The 16731-nt window shown below is 37.8% G+C and overlaps 1 protein-coding gene across 5 annotated transcripts in view; it reads right to left on the bottom strand.

Annotated features, from left to right (window-relative positions):
• Positions 1-16731, bottom strand: part of LOC148676341 (exosomal polycystin-1-interacting protein-like) — a 30822-nt gene that overhangs the window by 12390 nt on the left and 1701 nt on the right. Inside the window, exon 1 of one of the 5 annotated variants that reach the window (XM_088606698.1) lies at positions 16436-16566. The exons of 2 other annotated variants lie outside the window; for them this stretch is intronic. The gene's annotated coding sequence lies outside the window, so the exon portion shown is untranslated. Of the gene's footprint in view, positions 1-9151; positions 10710-16435; positions 16567-16731 lie in introns of those variants that run through there. 2 more of the 5 variants (XM_088606691.1, XM_088606680.1) reach the window with 2 other exon arrangements.

The raw sequence follows: 16731 nt of genomic DNA, 5'->3' as shown, positions 1-16731 counted from the left end.
TATAGGAAAGGGCATCAGCAAGCCGTGAAACAAAACTGACACATTGAACAGAGCAAAAACAAAAGATCAATTCAGGGCAAAGAGGGAAGAGAGTTTGTTAGGATAGGGAAGGAAATGTTTACTAGACCAAACCAACTGGAACATTGCTAATGTTTTCAGGTTTTGGGAATTGCATGATATGCTCGATGCCTTGTGTGCAAGAGAATGGAACTGTAGATTTCCAATGAAGTAAAAAGCAGGCAACATGCTAACACAGGGGAAGAGACATCCAGCATTTTTAATAACTACATCGAGAGGTTTCCAAATACTGACTCTCTCACCTCACTTTAATGTTTCAGCTAGTACCTGTCCCAGGTACTGTCTTTATGCTGCACTCTTTACTTCTACCAGAGCTCTTTTTAACATTCACACATCACTCCTGTGTCATCACACTTGCTCATAGGCATCTTATGCTCCATCACATCACAAAAAATGCTAAATATTTAGTCCATCCCTCAGATACTGCTTTCCTTGCTTTTTACTTCTCACTATGTTCTGCTTTGACAGTTTCACAATGTCTGATTTCTTGCACAATTCTATAGTTTTCTCTTGTGATGATTTAAAATCCATTATTAGAAGCTGCTTCCCTGCCTCCAATACTTCCCTGTGAATACAAGGAAAAGCTGGGGCTTTGTCTTGGATTAGCTGCCAGTGCATAAGAGGGCACTCTGGCTCACAACCAGAAAGGGGCAACTTTGAAACTCCCACAGAGAAAACAGGGCCCACAGAGAATGCCCATGTGAATAAGGGCAGCAATAAGGCGGTGTGGTGGCTCTGTGGCTAAGGATCTGTGCCTATGGCTGGAAGGTTACTGGTTTGCATCCTGCAGCTGTCAGAGGAATCCTACTCCATTGGACCCCTGAACAAGGCCCTTAACACCGACTGCTCCAGGGCTTCTGTATAAATGGCTGACCCTGCTCTCTGACCCCAAGCTTCTCTCTCTGTCTGTGTGTTTCATGGAGAGCAAGTTGAAGTATGTGAAAAGACAAGTTCCAAATACAAGAAATTGTATAGAGCCAATAAAGTGATCTTAATGCAAACATCACAAAAGTTGCCCATCTGGAACAGAACCTAGTGCTCAGGAGCTATGAGGCAGCAGCACTAACTGACATTCCTGGATAAATTCTTCTTAGCATCTTCAAGCAGAGTGGTTAAACATTTATAGATACAGATGTTTACAGATATTCAAAACTGTCAAAAAGCCAGATAAATGAGAATGCCTAAGCATGTATTGTTCACGCAGATCAAGTTTGATTTGATCTGAATATATACAAGTACTACAACCTCTTTTAAGAACGTCATGTAATTTGCCAAACACTTTACAACAAACGGCGTCACCAGGAGCTGGAGCCTACCTAGCAAGCAATGAGTGCAAGGCAGGATACACTCTGGACGGGGCGCCAGTCCATTGCAAGGGAAGTACAAGCCAGGACCTTGGTTTAATGTCTCATCCAAAAGATGGCACCCACTACAGTGTAGTGTCCCTTCCCCTATACTAGGGCATTAATAATAATAATAATTAATAATTGCTTACACTTATATAGTGCTTTTCTGGACACTCCACTCAAAGCGCTTTACAGGTAATGGGGACTCCCCTCCACCACCACCAATGTGCAGTATCCACCTGGATGATGCGACAGCAGCCATAGTGCACCAGAACGCTCACCACACATCAGCTATCAGTGGGGAGGAGAGCAGAGCAATGTAGCCAATTCATAGAGGGGGATTATTAGGAGTCCATGATTGGTAAGGGCCAATTGGAAATTTGTCCAGGACACCGGGGTTACACCCCTACTCTTTTCGAGAAGCGCCCTGGGATTTTTAATGACCACAGAGAGTCAGGACCTCGGTTTTACGTCTCATCCAAAGGACGGCGCCTGTTTACAGTATAGTGTCCCTGTCACTATACTGGGGCATTAGGACCCACATGGACCGCAGGGTGAGCGCCCCCTGCTGGCCCCACTAACACCTCTTCCATTAGGATCCATACAGACTGCAGGGGGATCCATACAGACTGCACCCCCCACTGGTCCCACTAACACCACTTCCAGCAGCAACCATAGCTTCCCAGGAGGTATCCCATCCAGGGACTGACCAGGCTCAACCCTGCTTAGATTTGGTGGGTAGCCAGTTGAGAGCTGCAGGGTGTTTTAAGAATGTGAGGCAAGAAACTATATTGATATAAAATATGCATCACAAGCTCATCTACATATGTAATGATCTCTTCTTTATCACTATAATTAGTTGAAATCATGAGCTGTTCAAGATCAGCCTTCCTCAGTTCAATGAGAAAATCTGAAAGTTAAAAGAATAGGAGGGACAAGGAGGTTTAGAGGGACACAGGTGATTAATATGTTTTGAATGGACAGCTATGTTAGGATCACAAGAAGCACCTGACTTGGTATAAATTTCAGACTAAAATTACTAAATATGTGAGGTTGCAGACTTTCAAAGCTGGTTGAATTTATCATCAGCAGTGATTATTAAATACCATTCAGTTTGGAACCTCCTGTTATCCCATGACTGAACACTGGGACCTGCTCAGGTAAGAATAAGATATGTGTTCCTCTGATGTGTCTACCTGCAGAGCCACAGATCACTGATCAACGTTGCATCTCCACAGCATCTGATTTGCATAGTAACTATTTCTAATGTCCCTGTGAATCTGCAGGAGCCGGGCAGGTCTCACAGGATACTAAGAGAGCCTTCTCTGTCCCTTCACTGTTATTTGTGGTTTTAACATGAGCAGTTTGATTAGTGTGATTATGGCATGTGCAGTTCTCCCTGCCTCTATCTGGGTCTGAGGCTCCAAGCACACATAGCACCACTCCCTAAATAACGTATAATTCCACCAGGCCAAAAGACCAGGTCTGCTACACTGTTTAGATTTCAGATTAGGGTGATGTCTCTTCTTTATTTTGCTCAGTGCACTGAGCAACTGTTACACAAAGAAAGTTTGATTGAGCTAGCAAGTAGTGTCTTTATGAAGGTCAGTTATGAAGGCATAATGATCTATTTGTTGCCTAAGATCGACTAATTCAGCTTGGCGGTTTAATCGACACTTGTATATTTGAGCTGTGTAGGCTATCGTGCAAATTGAGATTTTTATTTTAAATGTTAAAATATACATGCTATGTAAAAGCATGAAGATAAAATTCATTGGTTACATTATTATAAAGGTCTTGTAACTGACAGACATGTTTTAAAGATATCTTACAAGAAAATTTCAATATAGGATATTTTAAAATCTGAAAATAATTCAAATGTTCTGCTTCTTTATACCACATGTATAATCATAAATCTACTTATCTGTTTCTGTTAAACATTTTTAAAAAGTAATCAAAAACTGAAATTGATGTTTGAAAAAAAACATTCATCAATTCATTCATATTCTATATATACAGAAAAATTAAGAATCCCCTAACAGAGACGTGTGAACTGAAATATCTTTCTGCAACAGTGCAAAAATGTGTGACTAAACATTCACTGTGTGGAAGAGTTGTTTTTCTTGAGAGATGGCATTCACCTTTCCTGAGGGCTTTGAATTCCTCAGATACACTCCCAACAATCCCTGGACTGTTTACGCTCTCTCACTGGCCTGAGGTTAACAATGCAGATTTATGGCAACAATATTTGTACAATCTCTTTGGGAGTAACTCATTCCAGCACTGACTTTCAGCTCTACTACACACCTGAAATGTGAGAAAGAACCATGCAGCTTTATGCATGAAGCTGTGACAAATTAATACTGTATTGTGCAAAGCTGATTTGGTTATTATTTATCATAAAAGGTCCTGAACCAGAAAAGAGCCCTTGCTATACTTGTGCTGGTTAGTTTTGCGGCAGGCCTGAACAAAAAAGCTATTACAGACTGGAAGAGAGAAAACCAGGGAATTTTCTATTATTGTCATTCTTCTTTATTGGGAAGTCTATTTCTGGACTGCTTTTTTATATGTTTTCACTAATCCACCTCTGAAAAGATCCGGGGTCAGTATAATTGTTTTCTGTAGGTCTTATCTAGCACATCTCACAACACACCCTGTTGTAAAACCGGAGGCCATTTGTAAAATGTTTGAACAGTTGGTTACCAGTTCTGTTTCATTGCTGTTTTTAAATGTTTGTATCGTCAATTTTGGAATCACGTTTGTCTTTATGTGTCATCTCTCTCTGACAGGTTATGCACCCACACAGTGGGAAGGTGGCATTGCTGAGACTCTCCTTTGAACCCCTATCCATCTAGCCATTCCTGTTCTGACACATTACAAGATCTGCAGTGATGCACAAGAGATTCAGCACCGATTGGAGCAGGAGTGCATCACTCATTAAGTCGTCACAAGCTCGCTAGAACTCACAATTTCTAGATCATTGATCCAATCATCTTGATCACGCCCAGTCTGGCACTTGGAGTCTATGACCATTTTATTAATTTTCAGTAGATGCTGGTTTTATGAAAGCCTAATGAGATTTTTTGGCCTTTCATCACAGAAATCAATTCGTATGGGGACCACAATCAAAACAGACAAAGCCATCTTTATGACCCAGAAAATAGTGTACTAAATCATATATTGTAAATTGGTTCATTACAGAACTAAAATGCATTTTATCCTCTTGAATGAAATACAGATTCTAATATAGTATATGAAATTTGTTTTAGAATTAAATATTTTTTTTAAACTTTAGAATTTCTAAAGTCCTGCAAACATTTGACTTATCAACAAATACAAAACAAAGATTTGGTTAGAATATGTAGAATATGTGTGACTGAAAAAAGACAAAGAACTTTGAATATTAAATTAGTTCAAGTAGGTAGCTGCGTCAGCGTGCATAGGCTGCAGAGGAACAGGTAAAGGTTTATGCCATGCAGAAAAGAAAATAATAATTATCCGACAGTTTCCCTTTCTCCCTCACAACTGAAGAAGGCTTTACAGCACAAACATTGTGTCTCTTTTCTTTTCCGCATGGAATACACCCTTACTCCCACTAAATGAGTTATCATAAAAAGAGTTACAAATGAGAAGAGCCCCATATACTGTAGCTTGAAACCACAAAACTGTGAGCTACCAGACACAACCACGTTTACTGCATGTGGAATAAAGCTACATTGATTATATCAGTTAAAGAGTCACTATAGTTTTTGAAAAATAAATTCAGAAAAACAAAAACATCCTGTTCCATTGTAAACTGCGATGAGCTAATTAATCTGCTACAGCAACACTGTGATTTAACATTCTGTACTACAGAATCACACAGATAGTTTAACTTTAACTCTTTTTAATACAGTGAACTTTCAATGCTTTATTTATAAAAGGTGTGTGAACCTTCATTTTCAGTGTTACTGTGTGCATGAAGGTGAACTCCTGTAAGTACTTGATGCATGCTTTATGGATTTTGATTTCCTCTTAAACTTTGAAGGATTCCATCAGAATATTTGGAATTCCGTGATAACTGGAAATTCATTCCAAACTGGAAACTGGAATTCATTCCATTAATTTAGTATCTTCTATAATCTAGTAAATTCTAACATTCTGCTTAACTAGTTCTAATACAAACTTATTTTAAACAACAACTCCCAGTAAAGAAAGAATCACATTTAGAAAGAACATTTTAAATATTACAAGATTACAAAAATTATAATAATATTATATTTGAGTATATAGTGGAATACATAACACAAACACATATAATTTAAAATGCCAAATATTATATATTATTAAAATCAATTGCATCTTACAAAAATTACAATTGATAAATTAAAATGCACTACTGTATTTGTATTGTCATGCAGATTCTCCATAACTGAACAACAATCTGATAAATCCTAGAATTTATTAATGCAAATATATTTTGTATAATTTATAGAACAGTCACAACAGTCTGCAGTCTTGGTATGTGTTTAGTTATGAGTGTATTTCTTTCCTTTATATATGTGTACTACAATTTTACACTAAATCTTCTTCTCCCAGTCCAATCACTATGCTGTAGCCAGGCTTTCATTCTGTGTCACTATTTAGGGAGGTAGGACTGGTATCAACAGTTTCTCTTCAGTTCTTCATGTCAAAATCGAAATATTGTTTTTAAAATATGTGTAATTTTACTTTTATAATATTTTAACATTACCCAGCCAAAATAATAGAAAAAGGACATTTCTGTTTTGGTCCACCTGTTGATTACTGTACAGCTACAAGGCTAAATGATGTAAAGTCAGCTACAGTAGCTGGTCTAGCTAGAGAATCAGAACCTTTAGTTTAGTTGCTCCTTTAGCATGAACTGCAATGGTGTTTATTTATATTCACCAAACCCATGAGGCTGTCTGAAGTGCTACATTAGCCAGGACTGATGTTACCTTTAGCAATATACCAGATGCACATACATCAGCAATCATCCTTTTTTGAGTTGATTTACATCTGTCATTTTTCCAACAGAATAGCTCTGGACTCTATAATTTAGAAGGGGAGGGGAATTTTTTAACAGAAATGTTGGTTGACTGTGACTGTGATTCCTTAAGTGGATGGGCTTGAGTTAAGATATTCTCAGGCCACTCAGATCAGGGCATGGAGCATGTGATGTGCTGAGCTGTGAGCTTGATGGGCTGTCAGGGTGAGCTGCACTGCGAGGCCTTGCAGTTTGGAGAATGTGGGGTTATCCTGACATAGCACTTTGGAGAGGAAAGAGCACTTTGCTCATTCATTGACCAAACAAGTCAAACTGATAGTTATTTGGGCTGCATAAAAAAGTCCGGATGGAGTAATCACATTTTAGAGGCCAAGAACATACATGGACACACCAGATAGGTAAAAAATAAAAAGTGGTCTGCATACCTTATAGTTAAGGTGTCTTAAAGGTGCTGCATTCTTAGGTCTTCTAGGCTGTTGTAGCACATAAATCACTGCAATTTCCAATTTAATGTAATTTCCCTTTATATTTATGGAGCTGGTTGTCACAAAAAATATAACTTTTTTCCATTGGTGTTAATAAAGCATGCTGTATTAAAATATGAAACATCTTTAAAAATCAGGCACTCTGGGTTAAGATAGCGGAGGGCTTCATCCTGCTCACTTGTGCTTGATTGTGACTCCAACTGAATTTTTAAACTAGGGTCAAGCTCTCATGGCTCTATACAATGACTTGCTTAGCACTGCAGTATGATGTCTATTATTCATTGCTCTAAGCAGTGAAAGGCTTAGTGACAAACCTTTTTGAAGGATTATGCATGCTGGCATTCCAGACTTTTCCTGAATACCTGTTGTGGAGTGATGGGTGGGGGTGGGGGTGGGGCTGAATTTCCATGTATCACTACTAGCCTTCCATGGGCTGTGCTCACATGAGTAATCATTTACAGATTTGTCCCAGAAAACCTGCTGAGTACAGCCTTCTACAGGTAGGTGATGACCCAGAACGCAAAAGAATGCTGGGTAATTATTCATTAAGAGTATCTGTTTAAGCCATTTAATAGTTATTTCTAACTGGAAAATGAGCTATTACTAGTTGCAGTAGTTTTTTTTACAGATGTCTTACATCTTATTTACATATTTACAAGGCTTATATTAGGTATTGGAATGTAAGTACAACTATGCTAGTCATGACAAATGAGGTTCTCTAAAATAAAGTGGCACCAAACATTGACATGAGAATAGTAATGTTTTAGTATATTTGTAAAGGATCTTGTCTTGTTTCTTTCAGAGGAAACAATGAGGATTTTTTTTAACTATAACTTGATCTGAGTTCCTGAGGCATTTCTTTGTATTAAACAGTACAAGAAACCATAAGGAGGATAAGGATTTATCTTTTACTATTCTCATGTGTTGAAGGTTGAGTTATGTATTCCAATTACAAGATTTAGCCTCTACTACAGAATGTGTTGGACAGAAAATAAAGCCTAAGCACATGTTGAAAGGATGAATCCTGGTGACAGAAGTAGACCCCAGAGGACACAGACACTGCAATGCAAGAAGTGTTGTGGTTGGGCAGACTGTGAGGTACTTAAATATGAATAGTACAGTACTCATAAAAACTTTTTGAATCCTAATCTTCATTTTTTACAATGTAAATTAAACTTTGTTAATTAATCTAAATTCAGATTTGTTGGAACTGATTTATGGGCAGTCCACATTCTCTGTCAGTGCCAGGTTCAGACTGTTTAGACTGTCCTAGAACAGCAGTATAGCAGAAATTGAAAACTGAAGTTACCTTTGTTTTTCCTGGCATTTGCAGTTTAGAGGGTGGGTTAATCAAGAACTGTCATGACATTGTTACACCCTGTAGAGCTCAACTCAGGAAAAAAACGTCTCATGGTTTTCATCTATGAGATTACCAAAATGTTTATTTACTGTATATATAGGATAAATTAGTTACAGTTTAGGCAGTGAAAAGCAATTACAGTATGTGCTATATGTACATACCTCAGACAAAGCTCTGTCTCATGAAACAGTTGTGGTCTGGATAGCCTAAAGCAATCAGTGCTTTGAGCACTTTGATATACAGTACCATGTCCTGTTTCTGGTCTTCTCCCACCTTTACTCGGGTCATTTTCAAGGCTTTAGTTATGCATATTAATCCATTCTGAATTAATTTCACTACAATCCATTCTGAATTAATTTCACTACACTCACTTTCCTCTTTCCCCTGACGTGTTTGTGAGAAGTGCAGTGAAAAGAGGAGGACAGCATCACGGCACACTAGCGAAAATACAATGTGCTCCTCCTTGGGTTTATTAGCATAAAGTTGAGTACATGCACAATGCTCATGGTTGTGGCAAATCTAAACAATTCCAACAAAAGTTCGAGGATCTAACTACATTGTCAATATCTCGGATCACAGTCCCAGATTTAAAAGAGTCAGCGTTCTTTGCTCTAAAACTTCAATGGAACAAAATGAGGAATGAAGATTCGCGAAGGACGAGTCTGCTGATGCTTTCATTGAAATGTTGTGATAATCCATAATTCCCAGCCTTCACATTGTGCCCAGATCAGATGCAGTGAGGAAAGTGGCTCCAATTTAATGAGTTACACACAGACGCCATAGAGGTTCTGAGTTCAATGTCTGGGCAGGAATTTTAAAGTAGCAAAAACATGACCACACCTATATGAATTTCAAATAAGAATAAATAACATACCTGTGAAAGAGCCGTAGTTCTTTGGTCCAGCAGACAATTAAAAAAAAAAGACTTTCTGGTTATTTCTCTGGTTAATTCTTATGATGTAAGCTTGAAGAATCTCTTGGATGGAATGCAGCCTCTACATTTTCTCAGCTCATGCTTTTCTGGGGCCAGCAACTACCACCCCCCTATACACACACCTCTCTCTCCAGCCCTCCTTTTTGGTATCCATAGCAACCACAAGTGCAGCTTGTGGCCTACTCATTTCATTATTAAAACAGCAGGACAAGTAGTCTTTGTACTGTTAGACTCCCGGAGAACTATTAATTAATTTTGTCACAATAGTGGGAGAATTTAAACATCTTGCTACTTTAATTTGCTCACCACAAACAACAGCTAATTTTAAAGTACATAACACCATATTACACATATACACTATAAACTTTCCCCTGTTTCTTTTACTCCTGATTCTTATGCTAGATGGAAAGAAAGATTTAATTCCTAAGGAATTGCAAAATAATGGTTGCTGAGTGCAATATTTCCCCCTGAGTTTCTACTAGTGGATCTGTACTTTCTTGTTGAGTTACAGTACCACAACTAGACAGCTTATAAAAACATTAAACTGAAGAGGCTGGACTACAAAACTACATCCGCATAAGTCCACTCTGAAAAGCCTGTTTCGGGGGAGAACTGGAATATGATGCACAGGGGTGGAGTGAGGAAGACATGAGAATCTGAGAATGGGCAGAGGGTATTGCAAATGATTAAGCCCAAAATATTAAACAGCCTTACAATCTTTGTATATACCAACCAGTCATGTTTTTAGTACTCTATTGTGATTCAATGTCTGTGTTTTCTTTTCTGCTAAAAATGTGACAAATTGTCTAGTGGTGTTAAAATAAGGTGGCAGAATGGGGGTGCTGCTCATATATTTAATCTTTAATCGAGGTCATTAAATTTCTCTTGGCAGTGTTGTAAGAGTAGTTGTGCAGCTTCAGCTGTCACGAAGCATTAATCAGGACCCTGTGTAGATGGCAGAATCCGGAAGGGAGTGAAACAGACACGGGGAAGAGACGACAAGGAACTGGGCTCGTAGATGAACAGGGGTGCACTGGTGCTCTGGAGTGTGTGGTCCAGGCGAAAATCCAAAGGGAGTCAGAAGGGAAATCCAGAGTGAAAGCAAAAGTCCAGAACCAGGTAATCCATCCTCGACAGATACGACAAAAGTTAAAACTGGAGCAAACTAAGGTGGAATGATGGTAGTATGGGGATGCATAATGAGTGAAGTTTATCTTTGTTTTGTTGTAGCCATATTAATTGCCCACTTGTAGTTTGGAAACAAGATTCTGCTGACTAAGCAAAGGACAGAAGGGAGCTGGCTTGCTCCTCAGAATTTTGTGAGTAGAGCACTACAAAAATGCTGATTTTGTAATAAATGCTTAGAGAAATACAACTTGTCTGCATTGATGCTCTTTTTGAGCTGTTAATTTAAAACTTCAATCAAAAATCTGTTACTCATCTTTACTGATTAAACCTCTAAACAATCAACCATCTCTTCTCTACATAATATTTATATTGATTAATCAATCAATCAATCAATTTGGTACACAACTTAGCACAACTTTTCCATAGAGTGCTTTACAGATTTCTATAGCAATGCTTAATTCATTCATGTGGAGCCTTTACTGCTATATATAAACAAAATAGTTATCAATTGTAAAAACAACCTTAACATTTAGGGAATATGTAAAAATGTAATAGGTGGGTATTCGGAATAGACAAAATTCACTGAACTGTTTTACTGCCAAGAGTAACTGGAAAAAAATCTGTTGTTATTTCAAGAGAATTGAATTCTAAGTAAAATCTTCTCCTGTGTTTGTATGGGTTTCGTCTGGGTGAGTGTGTGTGTCTGTGTGTGCCATGTGACAGACTGGCATCCTATCTAGGGTGTATCCGACCTTGTGCCCAAAACTTCCCTGGATAGGCTCCTGGCCAATTGTCACCCTGAACTGGATAAGCAGTTATTTTTAGTTAAGTGATAGTGACATGATTACAAAATAAACATTCTCTGTGAACCTTGATGAACACATGACAACCTGCAATATACTATATACGTCACAGACGTATAGTATGTAGTGGTCAATTGTGATAGTGCTAACTAGGTCTTTCTGTTAATGGATTGCAGTGTTCAGCTCTTTCAAGAATGATTGTACTGTAGACTGGAGTTATTCAGGTCCACCCACACAGAAAGAGCAGGAGGACTTCCTCTGGCAAATATTCTGTTGCTAAAGGGTAAACAGTTAAGTCAATAAATGGAAAGCAGAAAGTCAATAGGCATTGCTCTTACAGTTCCTAGTAACAGCTTGGCTGGGAAAATACCTTTAGTTCTTTATTGGTAAAAGGTTATTTGTTGCAAAAGTACTCCAATCCATATTTAGGGAGTTGACTTAAAAAAAAGTACATTTTGACAAGATATTTTTGTTTTGACAAATAACCCTAATTAAAAGCATGTAGGATGTATTTGTAATGTATTATTCCATCCATCCATCTTCTAACCACGTCGTCCAATTCAGGGTCAGAGGGGAGCTGGAACCTATTCCAGCAATGGGCACAATGCAGGGCACAGCCTGAATGGGATGCTGGTCCATCTCAGGGCACACACAGACACAAATAAAAGCACACACACACACTCACATCTATGCCCAATTTTCCCAGTAGCCAGCTAATGTACCAGTATGTATTGTGGACGAAAACCTGGAAGTAACTCATGTGAACACTAGGAGAACATATCAACTCCACACAGATAGCAAACCAGGTCTGAAATTAAATGTAGGGCCCCAGTGCTGTAAGGCAGCAATGTTAACCACTGTGCCGCTGAATTCATTAAAGCAATTTATTCACTTTTATTGTACTTCAAAAATAATAAAAGCATAAGAAATAATAGAATAACAGAGGAAGAAAAATCCTCTATATCAAGCATGTGAAATAGATATCAGATTGTACAGAATCTGTGTGGTGGTCAACTAATGTGGTCAACTCCTTTTCTTACCAAGAAGTGCATTCATTTGTACAGGTCTTTGTTCTGTTGTAGATGTTTGAGTTGTATAAAAGCAATTCACACAGTCCATCCTTGAGCCATTCCATGCCACTTGAATTCTAAAAATAGTCACTTTAAACCTCTGTCAACCTTCTAAATATCTGTCCTTGTTGACCAGCATTGCCTGGACTAATTCCAAAGCAGAAATATATTTTCTGTAATGTTGTGGCCAGAATTGTACACAATATGCTAACTAGGCCTAACTAGTGTATTAATCATATTTAACATAACCACCCTAGATTTAATTTCTATACTTTTTAAAATAATTTTATTTTATAATATTTGTTTTTTGCTCAAATTTGTTTGCAGTTTGTATTGCTTCCCCTATTAAACTAAGGCTCTACAATCTCTCTGGATAACACATCTTGAACCATGGTATTATTTGACAAGGTGCTCAATCTGCATCTTTGACCAACTGATCAAGCCAGGAAAAACAACAACTCTATGTTCAAACCTGATGGTTTACCAAGTGTGTGATGTTTCAGTATTGTACTGTATGGATTAAATTATCAGCTTTTGCCTGAAGTTCACCCCTTTTTGAGGTCTTCAGCCAGGCACAAAAATCTCCTGAAGTGACAGTGCTGCATATCTGGTCATTTGCATAGGATGCATCTGTCACAGTGACAGAATGAGATTTGCAGACATATCTTAATTTCTGGTCACATCTTATGAGTGTATTTATGTGCACGTGAACTACAGAAGACTGGAGTCCAAATATTTTTAAGGATCTTAAAGTGAACAAAAATTTCAAAAAATCTAAAAAACATTTGATCTTTAAGGGATAGATTTTACAAATTGAGAGTGTTTACAGTAAGAAATGGAAAATGGCTTTGAATTGGCATGTGCAAGAAGGAGTTTTTGAGGATTAAGTGTGTTCGTGACAACACTCTTACTAGACGGTTATTACTGTGGTTTGATTTTTTTTGTAAACCTTGTTTAACAGTTTTCTCAGAGAATGATTACTAAATCTGAAACCTGGGTAGCAAAGTTTTGCAAAGAATGGTGGTTGGTTAGATAAAAATAGGACAGCTCACTTATCTGAACAAAACAAATGCCACCACCAAAATGACTGGCATGACTAGTACACAAGCCATGTTCAGCGTGCCGGTGAACAGACCTCAACCACATAAAAACAAAATGCTTCATCTGCTCCGGAAATAAGACAGTTCCCCATGTAGCATCACTATATTAGCTGTAAACGCTAGCTTGAATAATCACTTTAGATAGATAACTTACTGTAGGTACTGTAGATACATTAGGTAAGATACATTTACCAACTAGGTAGAGTAATGTGACAATGTCTGGAAATGTTGTGTAATTGTCAAGAATTGAGATCTAGGCTCTTAAAATCTAGTCTTCTGGTTTCTAAACCAGTAATAAGGCTCTTGTTACATATTTTTTTCAAGGTATACAGTAAATCAGTTAAAAGATTAATTCGATCACAACGCATCACATTTTTACCTACTGACAGATATCACATTCATCTGGATGGGCTGCCCTGCTAGAATGAACCTTTTCTTGGTCAAAATAGCAATGATCAGGGTAATGAAGGCACTGTGTTCAGATATTACAGGTGCTTGGTGGCCAGATACAAACACACACACAATCACACCTGAGCCAATTTTCACAGAAGCCAGTTAAGCTACTGTACCAGTATGTCTCTGGACTGTGGGAGGAAAGTGGAGCAAATGCAGAAAATCCACGTGAACGAGGTGAGAACATACAAACTCCACACAGACAGCACCCCAGGTCTGGATGAAAAAAACTTTTTCTGTACAGTTCGGCTAAGGGATCACAAAAGTTTTTAAAAACCAGTGAAGGCTTTAGAATAATCATTAAAGTATCGCTTTTTACTTTTCGGTTTGAGGTTTTACTATGTCACATTTGGAAACACAACTACGAAAAATGTTTCCTGTGTAATGAAATGTCAAATTTAAACTAAGGGTGAATATTAATTTAAAGAGTGAAGTCATTTTTCACTTTAAAAATAAATACATTTGTAGAGAGCAGTGTCTATTTTCTGTTCTGCTTCCTGTAAGCCACGTGGAACTGGGGGGGAACTTTCTCAAATGCTTGGCCCACTTTAGAAACAGTTAAAGAAACCAGAGTTCTCTTAGCATGTGAATTCAAGCACATACTAGCACCTTAATTTGTAATTGCCAATTCCTTAATTTATTTAAGGAAGCCTTAATTCTGAATGGATATTGATGATTAAATGAGTTTCATGAAGGAGGATGACTTAAGCACTCTGGATATTGGAATTTCCAATGATGTTATAATCTTTGGAATCTGAGCCAAGACTGCAGTAAAAATGTGGAAAGTCCCAGTTTGATCACTTTAGATTTAGGATAGTGAAGGAAAGGAAAAAGATCATTCACGCTCTCCACCTCTGGAATTACACAGCAGAAACTTTTCTACTGGCTTCTTTTAAAAAAAAAAGAGATTTCATTTAAAGATATCTCATCTGCTACTCAGGAGGCAAAATTGAGAGCTTTTTGATTTGGCATTTTTTAATCTCATAGATAATTCCTATTTTTCCAGTTGGCTAAATTCCATTGGGACTTGAAACACCTGGGTGAAAAGCTGAATGAAGGTGAGTTGGAATTTGTAACCCATTTTAAACCCAGCCCTCTTGTACAATCTAGTTGTAAAAAAGATTCTTTGTGACGATAATGTCAGATGACATCAGGATTTTGTTCCTTTGCATTTATATTGACGCAAAACTGCTTTGCATCAACAGCTTAGCCTTTAAAGTAAAATTGTTAGTTCCTTAAAATGTGTTCCTTTTTCTCTGTGTTCTCAGTACAGTAGGCACAATTACTGACGTGATATGGTCACAGAAAGATGCAATGATAATTCTGAACTGTTTGCAGATTTTGAAGCTATTTGAATTACTGGGAATTCCTTATTTATAAAATATATTTTGAAAACTTACTTTTTTAACTGTTATCACAATCTTTTGGATGAGATGTTATGCCAAGCTCCTGACTCTCAGTGGTCATTAAAGATCACTGATACTGATTCTGAAGACAATACTGATAACATACTTACAATTTCTTAATTATAAAATGTTACTAATTATAAATGTAAAACATGCAGTAAGCGCACACCTACAGTCCTCGGTGGCCAGGCTCCAGCAGGTTGCATAAGTCTCTGAATAATTGGGAGCTGAAAATCCCTGAATAGTCCAGTTATGGTAAAGATTAACTTAATTACTATGGATTGTTAAGAGCAGAGGTTGATTGAAAATCTGAAGACACTCCTGTTCTCCAGCACTGGACTTGAACTGCACTGAACTGCTGTTACATCCTCACATATATGTGCAGATTCATTCTGACAATAGGTAGACTAAAAAGGCTAAATAAACGGCAAAGCAATACAATTAATCACTAAAAAAATGTCAAACAATTGTTGTGAAATCTTTTCATTTAATTTCCTGCTTGGTCTGTACTCGTCAGTGCATTCAACATGATTCCCTAGACAGTCGTTGTTTATTTTACTAGAATTATCATTTAATTACTAATATTTATGTGTCCGAAGCCTTTAATAAAGTTTAATTACACAATAAAAAGACAGAAATCATGGGCAGCACAGAAGCATGGTGGTTAGGGGGTATTGCCTGTGGACTGAAGAGGCTTCTGTATGCAGTTTGCATTATCTTTGCAGGTTCACGTTGGTTTTCACCAGATTCTCCCATTTCAGAAACATGTGCTGGCTAGGTTAATTGGTGTCCCTAAATATTGCCTGTGTGTAACTCAACAACCACACACAGTACATGGTAGACTGAGTGTGCTGCTTGAATAAAGTGGCCTAACACACTGCAGGGTACAGCACAAATCTTACACCCTTTATTACAAAGCAAAGCAAACAAATTTGTGCAAAACAGAGAATGGAGTCACAACAGATAAGTGCAAGATTATTTCACAATACTAATGGAAAGTAAAACATAACAAAGCACTGTCATAACACAGAGGAAACTTTTGTACATGGTAGTGCTTTTAAAACAGAGAACAGGGGACACTTTTTTTACACTAAGGTCTGTGACAGTATGGAACAGACTACCCAGCTATTTCATTGAAAATCTTGCTTCTTTTAAAAATGGCTAGATGAGATCCTTGGATCAATTAGATACCAACTACCAAATTGGCGTGTTACGTTTATATATGACAAATGATACATAAAAAAGATATGTGGCATTTTTTTACCGTAGTGCACTACTGGAGAATTATAGACTACGAGCTGAGAGACAGTCCTGGGTCCTGCTTGAATCAGAGATGTTTTGTGAAGGTGCTTTGAGTCCAGTGCTCAGGCCCACAGGCAGTCGGGAGTAAGGAGACCAGGAACTAGTCGTCTTTCCAAATAGGTGTCTAAGAAACAATGGGAACATCATCCAGGTAACAGCACTCGTCTGTCTTCACTTGAGAGGAAACAGCCTTGCCTTGTCAAGTCCCCAACCACTAACTAACTGATGATTTTATTTACTATTCTTCACTTTATTTTC

This window comes from Lepisosteus platostomus, chromosome 2 (genome assembly GCF_059453375.1).
Source record: "Lepisosteus platostomus isolate fLepPlt1 chromosome 2, fLepPlt1.hap1, whole genome shotgun sequence".
Taxonomy (NCBI): domain Eukaryota; kingdom Metazoa; phylum Chordata; class Actinopteri; order Semionotiformes; family Lepisosteidae; genus Lepisosteus; species Lepisosteus platostomus.
The sequence above is the reverse complement of the archived record's forward strand: the minus strand, read 5'-3'. Positions and strand labels throughout refer to the sequence as shown.